The sequence below is a fragment of the Gossypium arboreum genome, chromosome 8 (assembly GCF_025698485.1).
Source record: "Gossypium arboreum isolate Shixiya-1 chromosome 8, ASM2569848v2, whole genome shotgun sequence".
Lineage (NCBI taxonomy): Eukaryota > Viridiplantae > Streptophyta > Magnoliopsida > Malvales > Malvaceae > Gossypium > Gossypium arboreum.
Genome location: NC_069077.1, coordinates 113,789,724 through 113,804,078, shown reverse-complemented (window position 1 = coordinate 113,804,078; position 14,355 = coordinate 113,789,724).

Here is a 14,355-nt window from a genome sequence, read left to right as displayed (position 1 = left end):
GAAACTAGACTCATAAGGGAATGTCTACATATAGAGAATGACTTCTAATTCTCTCTGGTTAATTTATAGTGAATTTGCAAACTCGGAGTAGGGGATCCAGAAACCGTTCTGGCCCTGTTTCATGAAAACCTGAATATCTCTTAAAATACAACTCATATGGTCGTTTCGTTTCATCCATATGAAAATAGATTCATCAAGGTTAAATTTCATAATTTATTCACTATTTAATTCTACTTCTACTATTTGTAGTGATTTTTCCATCTCACCTCACTGCTGCTGGCAGCATCTGTTACTAAAGCAAACAATGACTATTTCATAATTCTTCCATGGCCAACTATTTCATCATACATAATACAAACTATGGCCACCTTATCAAAATTAAGGTTTCTAAGGCTCGTGACTATAGGTTTTAGAATCACACTCAACCGACCACATAGGCCATTTTCGCATGGCTTAAAGTTTACAACCCACAATTCAACAAAACAAAATAGCCTATACATGCCAAATGTTCTCCTAGTTCAACTACGAAGACAATACCAAAAGATTTCCAGCCGGTGTGATGACTTCAATGACGGTTCCGAGCACGCAAACAAGACGAATCCAAGGGACCTAAAATGGGTGACAAGAAAACACCGAGTGAGTTTATAACTCAGTAAGTCCTAAGCATTCGACAATCATCCATCAATAAAATTATCACAACATGAAACAATGCACGAGGCTAGGTACCCCATCCATATCGAACTATACCATAGTTCCTTGGACCTTTCGGTTCAATCTCATACCAACTCACCCAATGACATTTTATATACTTATTCAATAGAGTAATTGAGGCATTTCCATACATCATCTCATTTCCGCAATAATCATGCAATCAAATGACTTTCATCTATTCCACGTTACCTTATTTACGGGAATGCAATTGAAATCATCACATAGATTTAAACTTACCAACTCAACCCCGAGCATGAACATAGCATCTATTAGCCATGAACTCAAGGTGCTTACTCTTTCCGCTGTCCATACTCAACTCGATAAAATCACACCTCCATATAAATATTCAATCGATAGAACATACATATTAAATTCGCACACTTAGTGCCATGCGATTTAAGCTCGCACACATAGTGCCATATAATTTAAGTTTGCACACTTAGTGCCATATAATTTAAGTTCGCACACTTAGTGCCATATAATTTAAGTTCGCACACTTTGTGCCATATAATTTAAGTTCGCACACTTAGTGCCATACCTTCCAAGCCCGCACACTTAGTGCCAATCTTGTCACCGTGCCCATTTATTGCCCGCACACTTAGTGCCGAGACCAAACGCTCTACGCAAGTTACTACTTTTATACATTCAACAATGTCATCATTCCATACACATACATTTTATATACACACCATCTCATTAAACACAATTTGCATGGATATTATGACCATTTAAATCAATACCAAATACATGCTTAATGACTTACCTTGGAGGTTGTCAAGCGCTTTCAACGGCTATTCTATCACCTTTTCTTTTCCTTTATCGGAGCTAGTTCCCCTTTGCTCTTGAGCTTTATGTTAACAAATAAATTGATTTAATCGTTTTGAATACAAAAGGGGAATCCAAGGTACTTAGCCCTTATAAGGCCGCACACACTTACATCCACATACTTAAGCTCAATAATTATAATATAGCATCAAGTACTCATTTTACTCATGTGGCCGATTGTTCTAAGTCGAGATAAAGCCATCAACATGCTTAGCTATGGCCGAATATACACAACATCTTAGGTACTCATTCATGGGCCGATTATGCATGTTGATGTTGAGGCCAACTACATGGTTAATACCACTCGTGAATGGCACACATTTTACTAGCTAATGCATTACATATTGTAGCTCAATACACATCTATCATTTACTTCATAACTGAAACAACATCACAAGAAAATACATACTTTGAGATAATATATATATCATACCAATACATCATGTGCAAACATATATACACATATAGGTGCAAGGCCGAATCTCAAGGGGTTCATACCCATCCAAAACACAAATTTTACCTATCATGTAATAAGTATAAATCACACTTATGAGCATACCATGGCCGAATACCTCACATACCATCCCCTTTCAATTTTTGGTCATGGTTTAACAAAGAACTCCATGTCTTACTCAAAAATGCTAAAAGAAATTTCAAGAGTAGTCAATCCATCATTACATGCATCATTAGCAAGCTTCCCATTTAGCATGCAATGGCTTTAACAAAACATCAACCTTGGCCTAATACCATTTCCATGACATAACAAGGATTTGAACCATGGGCTAACATGAACATCAAGTTAGCAACTAAAACATGCATGAATCTCATGGCACAACCTCAAACATACCTTAATCTTGATGCAAGTATAGCCAAATCTCCTTCTAGTTCTCTTCTAAACCAAGCATGGAACAAAAACTTCCTCTTCCTCTTTAGAATTTTCGGCCAAAGAAAGAAAGGAAAGGATGAACAAATTTTTTTGTTTTCTTTCTTACCTACACGGCAATGGGGAGGGGAGAAGCCTTCACACACACATTTTTTTTTCATTTTTTTATCACCCATACACCTTAGTTTATTATTTTTCCCTAATGCACCAACAAAACATGTTTCATGACATGTTTAGCCCATACTCCCTTGTCATGGCCGGCCACTTCATGTTAGGGGGGGAATTTGACATGCAAATCTCTTATTTTTGCATGCATTATCAACTAGTCATCACACATTTCCCCATCATACTTTCAAAGTTTACTACTAGGTCCTTTCTAGTGAAATTCACATTTATAACTCTAAATCGAAACATCAAAAATGTCACACATGAATTAACACATATTATAGGCATCAAAATAAATTTTAAATTATTTTTATTCCTCGGTTTTGTGGTCCCGAAACCACATTCCGTCTAGGGTCGTTTTAGGGCTGTCACAGTAAAAATATGTATAAATTGCGGTTTATCAAAGATACTGAAATTTGGCCGTAAAGGCAAGTTAAGTCCGTATTTCATTGGGCCGTATAAGGTTATTGAAAGGATAGGGCTAGTAGTATATCAGTTAGCTTTGCTGATATAGTTAGAAAGAATTCACAATGTGTTTTATGTTTCGATGTTATGACAATATCGTTCTGATCCTTCATATGTGATTTCTCCATCAAAGATTGAGATTCGACCGGATATGATGTATGGTGAAGAACCAATCAAGATCTTAGTTCGGGAAGCTAAACAGTTGAGAAATAAAAGTATAGCCCTAGTGAAAGTTTTATGGCAACGACATGGGGTCGAAGAGGCTATGTGGGAACCCAAGGAGGCTATGAGAAAACAGTACCCGAACCTATTTTCTAGTAAGAATTTCGAGGATGAAAATCCCTAAAGGGGGAGAGTTCTAATAGCTGAATTTTGGGCCTAGTTGGAATGGTGGTTTCGAGACCACGAATCTGACGTAGAAAAACTTATTTTTATTACATTTTCATGGTCTACAGTTTTACGAAATGATTTTGTGAAAATTTCATTCGAAAATTTTGAAGTTTGAGCACTCAATTTAGCAAAAAGGACTAAATTATAAAGAGTGCAAAAGTTCAGTTCTAAATGCTAGAGGTGTCTAATTGTTACGAAATTTTAAATTGAAGGTCCTTAGATTTTAATTAGACCATTTTACTTTAAGTTGGACAAAAATAGGCATGAGGTAAGAGAATTTTAGTGTTTTGAGAAAAGGGCATTTTGGTCATTTGGTAATTAAATGAATTAAAAACCAAAAATCAAGCCAAAAATTTAGTCCATCTTCTTTATTCTTGGCTGAATTTTGCAAGGAAATAGCTAGAATTTTTCCACTTTTCAAGCTTGATTATCAAGAGAAACAAGGTTCGGACCTAATCAGGGGAAAAATAAAGTATTTGACGATTAGGTCCATTTCCTAGTAATTTTTGTACCGAGGTAAGTTCTTATGTAAATAGTGCATTGTTATAATTATGTTTTAGATCCTTTACTATTGTATGAATTATGATTGACCATTGAGCATGTAACACCCCATACCCGATACCGTTGCCGGAGTCGAACACGAGGTGTTAACGGACTTAATTCATTAATTAAACAAATTTCATACAATTCATTTTAAAATTTCCAGACAAGCTGGCTAACTGCATCACAGTCGCTTTAAAATCATATCTCGAGTTACAAAACTCAAATCCAATTCCGTAAATTTTTCCTGAAACTAGACTCATATATATATCTACTAATGTTTTTCTAGAATTTTGGTTGGGCCAATTAGTACAGTTTATTAGTTAAAGTCTCCCTGTTTCAGGGTTCAACTACTCTGACCTCAGTGTATTACGAATCAGATATCTCCTGTACAGAGCTTCAATGACTATGACGTTTATCTCTAATAAAACTAGACTCAATAAGGAATCTGTACATATAAAGTGTGACTTCTAATTATCTTTGTAAAATTTATGGTGAATTTCCAAAGTCAGAACAGGGGATCCAGAAATCGCTCTGGCCCTGTTTCACAAAAAATTTAAACATCTCATAAAATATAGCTCATATACCTGTTTTGCTTATTCCATATGAAAATAGACTCATCAAGCTTCGATTCCATAACTTATTCATTATTTAATTCCATTTCTACTATTTTTAGTGATTTTTAAACTCACGTCACTGCTGCTGTCTGAATCTATTTTATGGTAAATTTTACCTATTTCATGGTTTCCATGGATTAGCTAGCAATTTGACATACATAATACAAATATGATCATGATTAGCCATTCCAATGGCTAATCATTACCAAGCATTTCTATTTCCATACCACTCAATAACCATATCATAAGACCATACATATAAAATGATTATAATGCTATACATGCCATACTCAAAATATACAAGCCATTATGCCAAGATGGTATACGGATAGTGTGAGCGTGCCTCCGACCGCTTCCGATTTCCGAGCTGGCTTGTCAACACTACAAGGAATGAAAAGGAGGAGTAAGCATAAATGCTTAGTAAGCTCACATGCAAATAGCAAGTAACATAACCATATAAGCAAACATAAAACATCATTTGCATAATCATCACCAAGACATTCATATCACCTTTTCATTTATCATCTTACCATATTGTTGTTATATCGAGTTTTCAACCCGAGGGTTAAGTACATACCGGTTCAAATTATCCATTTCGCAACACTTACCAATACGTCCCTTTCATCTTGAGTATTCCTCCATTTGAGTAGAACTTTACCCGTTGAACACATCGAATATAATTCGGATACATGGATAACTTGCACATAAGTGCCACATATTCAATCAAGCAATCATGTAACTCGCCCATAAGCGAACTCCTGACTCAACTCAACGAGTTCGGACGCAGATCCATAAGTGAACTCGGACTCAACTCAACGAGTTCGGATGCCCAAATATCCCAGTGACATGTCACTTGTATCCTAATCCATTCCCGAGGTTCAACGGACCTTTTTCCCAATCATGTGTCTCAACCATCTTCTACGGAATGCCGATACCGATACTCTGAGTATTTCACATTTTCCAAGTATATCACATAATTTGACATATTATCAAACAATTATCACAAGTATAATATTTCATAATAATTATCATATCATTTAAAAACATTAAAACATTTAAAATAATAACTATGTTACCAACATTTACATATGAACTTACCTCGATGCGAAAATGGCTATTTTTACCATTTCGTCCACAACTTGGTATTTTCCCCATTTTAGCCCAATTTCAGTTTTCCTTGCTCTATCATTTAAAATATAGTCTAATTAGGACTCACATTATTCAAATTGACCCAAAATCATATTTTTGAAAAATTACAATTTTGCCCCTAAACTTTTGCATATTTACACTTTTGCCCCAAAGCTCGTAAATTAAAATTCAGCCTATTTTCTTATGTTTTATGACATGCTGATCATTTTTCCTTCTATGGCAACATCAAATTCTCACTCTAACATGTACTTATGACTATTAGGTATTTTTACCGATTAAGTTCTTTTGCTCGTTTTCACTTAAAACCGAGTAGCACAAGTTGTCTAACATAATTTAAAACTTCATATTCTATCATAAAACACTAAAATACACAAATTTCACCTATGGGTATTTTTCCAAATATAAACCCTAGGTTAAATTATTGCTAGCATAAGCTAAATCGAGCTACTGGGACTCCAAAAACGTAAAAATCATTAAAACGAGGCTAGAACGAACTTACAATCGAGCTTGGAAGCTTGAAAACCCTAGCCATGGTTTCTCCTTGCTATATTCGGCCATGGGGTTGAAGATGAGCAAAATTGGCTTTTAATTTTGTATTTTAATTCATTTTACCCCTAAATGACCAAAATGCCCTTACTACTAAACTTTCCAAAATTCCTTCCATGTCCTAATTTTTGTCCATAGACTTAGAAATTGGTAAAATTACTCTTTAAGGACCTCTAATTAATAATCTAATTCAATTTTATGCAAAATACTTCTAGAACACAAGTTTTGCAATTTATTCAATTTAGTCCCAAATTTCAAATTAAGCACTTTATGCATAAAATTTCTTCACGAAATTTTCACACAATCATGCAATCATATCATAGACCTTAAAATAATCATAAAATAATTATTTCTATATCGGATTTTGTGGTCACGAAACCACTATTCCGACTAGGCCCAAAATCGATATTACAACTCTCCCCCTTCGTGATTTTCGTCCCAAAATCTTACCGTAAAAGTGGTCTTCACTTTTAATCTCATATTTGGTGCTGAAGAACTTGCACTTAGACTGCACCTCCAATACATCTCTTCAATTTCTCATATGATCTAAAAGCTTACAGCCTCAACTCTCAACTCGTTTTAAATTTTCAACCCTTCTCAATTTCCCATGATATCATGACATAAAACCCAGATCTCAACTTGATTTAATGGAGACCTAATTCCAAGAAATCCAACAATCAAAGAGACCGAAATTCCATGAATCGATGAGTAGGAATTCATTCAATACAGATGTGATTTATAGATCTCGCCAAACATTTAACAATAGGATACATCACATTTTTCTTTCCGCCATAGAAATAATTCGATATGGCCTCAAGAATAATCCTTCTCATTTCCATCCCAATATCAACATTGACAAGGATAATTTTGATAGATCCCAATGCTCGCTTTAACCCCTTTAACAACTCCGATTTTATGTAACATCGGATGCTCTAAACTATCACATTACCTCACCGTCTTGAAACACATCACAATTCATACAACAATACATTACCGAAAGTCGAAGTCATTGCTCAATGTAGACTAGTCTAGTTCGGACGCTTGCTTACCAATATTCTCATCTATCCGAACTCACAACATGTAATAAACTTTTCAGCTTTCACAAGATGGAAACCTTATCATTCGTAGTGACTTAAACTAATATTCAACTCTTTCTATTAAATATAGACTTCTCGCTCAAACTATTTACTCTTTGATCCATACAAAATGAAATTCTATTATCAAACTTGGGAAAATAATCCCTACATAATTGTCACATGAAATCTTTCAAATAAATAATTTACCATACCGACTAAAACTCGCGCTTTTATCACCTATGCCTTTCTTGATGTCAAATCCTTACACGTAAATTAGAAAAATCCCAATACTAAAATCACCACATTACCAAGATCAAATTAGAAGTATAGTCATATTTGACATGATTATCACGAAATGAAGAACGATTTCAAACATGAGTCATAATTGACAAATTATGGAACAAAGATAACAAGAAAACTGAATAAAGAAATCCAAGATAGAGAAACCCGAATAAAGAAATCCGAATAAAGAGATCCGGGATAAAGAAACCCAAGATACGATACTATGCCGAGAATCGAAAACCAAATTCATAGAGAAAATACAGAATACCACGATAATTCTTCAAAGAAAGAAAGTCCAAAAGAAAACATCATTTAATCCCATCAAATCAAATATAACAAGATCAATATATCTTCCCATACATATATATCGATGAAGCATCAAGTAGAAGAAACAGAATCATAATATCATATGAATTCTCTCATCAATTCTTATCGATTTAAATGAAATAGAATACCCAATGAAATAGAGCAATATAAATTATAAACCAATCGGACTACCAATGCTTTCATCCAACACCAAAATTAGAAGACATTCCCATATAACAAGAATTTCTTCAAGATCAATAGCCATAAACGGGTGAACACATAGAACATCTCAAAAGAGATCGCTAAATCTGTCCTGGTCATAATCACACACTCGATAATTCACATTTGAAATATCATTTCCCCAACTAGTTCTGCCACACAAATTTCATATTAAATCATTCACTAAAGAATGTCGGTTTGAATAAATTTCGATTTACACTTTTCTCGACCTTGCACTTGAGTAATTCGATTTACCAAAGAGAATTCCTTCTCTAACTAGGACGATGTATAACTCCAATAATTTTACGTCGATCCGATACTTTCTCGGCTCGACTTTACTTATCAGCTCATTTTCAATCTCGGATCATACTTATAATTATTCTATCACCGAACTCTTTGGGTTCTCAACAGAAACTTATTCAATACAAATCTCATGAAATTCCATTATAAGTACCACTTTGGTAAGGGGAAGGGGTTGTAGGATCTCTGACTCGACTTTCTTATACATACACATATGACACAACTTCCATCATCATAGTAACATCATCATAATCATGTCATTCATTCATGTTGGCTTACACCAATTTTCCTATTGTCCCATTTAGACAATATACTTATGCATACATTCTATGTTTTCTAGACACTTTACTTATCCATTCATTTAATTAAATTAATTCATGCTCATGACATTATATAAGGCCAAACAAACATAGATATTTGCATCACAATCACAACTTTCATTTTGTGCATCATCATGTACATATCATTACAATCATATAATTCACCCAACAATTTAACATAGATAAGTTCATTTCATTATAATCCTTTATCTCATAAAAAATTGTATATCATTAACATTCATCAACATTCAACGTCCAATCAAGACAAGGACATTTTCATTCAGATTATGATATTATGACCTTTATTCATACCTCTACTACTTTCTATTTATTCCGTTCATCTTATCAAGTAAGCCACATACACTACATCGTATGAGCATTAAGCAAATATGGATATTTATCACAACATGAACTTTCATCTCACATATTATCACATATGTATCATAAACTTTTATTCATACTTTTCTGAACCGAGACTTATCATAATCATAACTTTACTCAAATACCTTCACATAACCATGAACATGGTCGGCACAGCTCGGTTGGAGAGTACCCTGTCTAAATAAGACGGTACTCATACGCGTCGGAAGATATCACACTATCACAGATTAGTGGCATGTATAGCTAAACTTTTACGCATGCTAGGTTAGTCCGAGAACCGACTAAACCTGCTCGATACCACTAAATGTAACACCCCATACCCGATACCGCTGTTTGAGTCGAACATGAGGTGTTAACGGACTTAATTCATTAATTAAACAAATTTCATACAATTCATTTTAAAATTTCGCACAAGTCGGCTAACTGCATCACAGTCGCTTTAAAAATCATATCTCGAGTTACTGAAACTCAAAATCCAATTCCGTAAATTTTTCCTGAAACTAGACTCATATATATATCTACTAATTGTTTTCTAGAATTTTGGTTGGGCCAATTAGTACAGTTTATTAGTTAAAGTCTCCCTGCTTCAGGTTCAACTACTCTAACCTCAGTGTATTACGAATCAGATATCTCCCCGTGCAGAGCTTCAATGACTATGACGTTTATCTCTAATAAAACTAGACTCAATAAGGAATCTGTACATATAAAGCGTGACTTCTAATTATCTTTGTAAAATTTATGGTGAATTTCCAAAGTCGAACAGGGGATCCAGAAATTGCTCGCCCTGCTTTCACAAAAATTTAAACATCTCATAAAATATAGCTCATATACTGTTATTCCATATGAAAATAGACTCATCAAGCTTCGATTCCATAACTTATTCATTATTTAATTCCATTTCTACTATTTTTAGTGATTTTTAAACTCACGCCATCTTCTTGTCTGAATCTATTTTATGGTAAATTTTACCTATTTCATGGTTTCCATGGATTAGCTAGCAATTTGACATACATAATACCAAATATTATCATGATTAGCCATTCCAATGGCTAATCATTACTAAGCATTTCTATTTCCATACCACTCAATAACCATATCATAAGACCATACATATAAAATGATTATAATGCTATACATGCCATACTCAAAATATACAAGCCATTATGCCAAGATGGTATACGGATAGTGTGAGCGTGCCTCCAACCGCTTCCGATTTCCGAGTGGCTTGTCAACACTACAAGGAATGAAAAGGAGGAGTAAGCATAAATGCTTAGTAAGCTCACATGCAAATAGCAAGTAACATAACCATATAAGCAAACATAAAACATCATTTGCATAATCATCACCAAGACATTCATATCACCTTTTCATTTATCATCTTACCATATTGTTGTTATATCGAGTTTTCAACCCGAGGGCTAAGTACATACCGGTTCAAATTATCCATTTCGCAACACTTACCAATACGTCCCTTTCATCTTGAGTATTCCTCCATTTGAGTAGAACTTTACCCGTTGAACACATCGGAATATAATTCGGATACATGGATAACTTGCACATAAGTGCCACATATTCAATCAAGCAATCATGTAACCTGCCCATAAGCGAACTTGGACTCAACTCAACGAGTTCGGACGCTCGCATCCATAAGTGAACTCGGACTCAACTCAACGAGTTCGGATGCCCAAATATCCCAGTGACATGTCACTTGTATCCTAATCCATTCCCGAGGTTCAACGGACCTTTTCCCAATCATGTGTCTCAACCATCTTCTACGGAATGCCGATATGATACTCTCAGAGTATTTCACATTTTCCAAGTATATCACATAATTTGACATATTATCAAACAATTATCACAAGTATAATATTTCATAGTAATTATCATATCATTTAAAAACATTAAAACATTTAAAATAATAACTATGTTACCAACATTTACATATGAACTTACCTCGATGCTAAAATGGCTATTTTTACCATTTCGTCCCACAACTTGGTATTTTCCCCATTTTAGCCCGAATTTCAGTTTTCCTTGCTCTATCATTTAAAATATAGTCTAATTAGGACTCACATTATTCAAATTGACCCAAAATCATATTTTTGAAAAATTACAATTTTGCCCCTAAACTTTTGCATATTTACACTTTTGCCCCAAAGCTCGTAAATTAAAATTCAGCCTATTTTCTTATGTTTTATGACATGCTGATCATTTTTCCTTCTATGGCAACATCAAATTCTCACTCTAACATGTACTTATGACTATTAGGTATTTTTACCGATTAAGCCCTTTTGCTCGCTTTCACTTAAAACCGAGTAGCACAAGTTGTCTAACATAATTTAAAACTTCATATTCTATCATAAAACACCAAAATACACAAATTTCACCTATGGGTATTTTTCCAAATATAAACCCTAGGTTAAATTAATGCTAGCATAAGCTAAATCGAGCTCTGGGACTCCAAAACGTAAAAATCATTAAAACGAGGCTAGAACGAACTTACAATCGAGCTTGGAAGCTTGAAAACCCTAGCCATGGTTTCTCCTTGCTATATTCGGCCATGGGGTTGAAGATGAGCAAAATTGGCTTTTAATTTTGTATTTTAATTCATTTTACCCTAAATGACCAAAATGCCCTTACTACTAAACTTTCCAAAATTCCTTCCATGTCCTAATTTTTGTCCATAGACTTAGAAATTGGTAAAATTACTCTTTAAGGACCTCTAATTAATAATCTAATTCAATTTTATGCAAAATACTTCTAGAACACAAGTTTTGCAATTTATTCAATTTAGTCCCAAATTTCAAATTAAGCACTTTATGCATAAAATTTCTTCACGAAATTTTCACACAATCATGCAATCATATCATAGACCTTAAAATAATCATAAAATAATTATTTCTATATCGGATTTTGTGGTCACGAAACCACTATTCCGACTAGGCCCAAAATCAGGATATTACAGAGCATGTTCAACAAAGTTACGATTAGCGTGAAATCTTGGTTGAACCTTAGGAATAGATAGGATACAAATGTCATGACATTAGGATACAAATCTGGGATATGGCATCATTATGAGATTTCGTGTAAGACCATATCTGGAATATGGCATCGATATGAGATTTCGTGTAAGATCATAGTTGGGCTATTGGCATCAATACGAGATCCCATGTAAGACCATATCTGGGATATGGCATTGGTGTGGTACTATATGTGTGAGATACCGAAGTATCCTTTACTATTCCAAGTGGTTCAACGGGAAATGCAACGAGAATATCAAAGTTGTGAAAAACTATGGTATGTTGTAAATTGGTACAGGTATGTACATAAAACTCATGTTTAATGAGCTCGATATGTGATGAATCCCTCGTTAGGGTTGTGAATGAGTAAGTTTGATTATGAGATTTATAATGACATTTATGTTAATTTACTTCAAGTTAATTGTATGTTAAATTTGATTTTATAATGCTTATTATTTGCATGGGAACTTACTAAGCTATATAGCTTACTCCCCTTTCTTTTCCCTTATCTTATAGTGTCACCAAGCCAGCTCTAGGATCGAAGATTGTCAGAGATCCAGTCACACTATCAACTTAATATTTTGGGTACCAATGATTTTAATATTTTGAGTTATGGCATGTATAGGGACTTGGTCATTTTGTTATGTGTCATAATTAAATTGGCCTAATGTGTTGGCCTATATTGGTTGATAATTTATTTTGTAAATGGCCATATGGTGTTGGCTAATATTGGTTTAAGTATATATATAAATATGCATGTGATAATGTTTTCATGGATGTGGGAACACTATAGCAAAACAGGTTTTTAGCGGCGTTTTTCATTCAAACGCCGCTAAAGAACGAGCATTAGCGGCGCTTTTTAAAAAGGCCGCTAAAGATTGAGTTTTAGCGGCGCTTTTTTAAAAACGCCTCTATATGTACACCTTTAGAGGCGCATTTTAGAAAACGCCGCTAATACTTGATCTTTAGTGGCATTTTTTGAAAAGCACCACAAAAGAATTTTTTAAAACGCCGTTGTTTTGTATTGAGCTTTTAGTTGCTTTAGCGGCGCTTTTTAAAAATGCCGCTAAAGATCGAGTATTAGCGGCACTTTTTTAAGAAACGCTGCTATAAGTACACCTTTAGCGGTGCTTGCGGCGTTTTTTAAAAACCGTAAACAAAAAATGAAAAAATTAAAATACTATTATTTAAAAGTTAAATGTTTTCTTATATAATTGTAAAAGAGATATTATTAATTTTAAAATATTTAATTGATTATAATTATAGTTTAGAGTTTATGGTATATGGTTAAGGGTTTAATGTTTATGAGTTACTATTTAAGGCCTCTGGATTATGGGTTTAGGGATTATGGTTTAATGGTTGGTGTTTAAGGTTTAGGTGTTAGGGGTTAAGGGTTAGGGGTTTAGGTTTCAAGGTTTATGTTTTAGGATCTATGATTTAGGGTTTAGGGATTAGGAGTTAAGGGTTTAGATTAATTAGTGTTTTTAATTTATATGATAAATATTTTCTTATATAATTATAAAAGAGATAGTATTAATTTTAAAATATTGAATTAATTATCATTATAGTTTAGGGTGTATGGTTTAGGGTTTAAAGTGTATGAGTTACTATTTTAAGGTTTATGGATTATGGATTATGGATTATGGGTTTAGGGATTATGGTTTATGGTTTATGGTTTAAGGGTTGGGGTTTAAGGTTTAGAGGTTGGGGGTTAAGGGGATGGGATTATGAGTTTAGGGTTTAAGATTTAGGGGTAGAGATTTAGGGTTTAGATTAATTAGGATTATTTAATTTATATATTAAACGATTTCTTATATAATTGTAAAAGAGATAATATTAATCTTAATATATTATAATTATGATTACAGTTTAAATTATTTAAGAGATAATAGATAAACTTTATATATATATATATTATTAAATATTGACTATCATAAGTTAATTATTATGGCTACCAAATTATAACAAATAAAATAAATATGAAAACTAAGAGATTAGTGGCGTTTTTTTAAAAAACGCCACAAAAAGCAGGGAATTAGAGGCGTTAAAATGCAGCAAAAAACACTAAAGTTTAATTAAAACGGCGTCGTTTTCCTTTCTTAAATTTCATCTTCTTGTGTCATGCCCGACACTTAGCCATTTCCCTCAAAATCCCAAAAC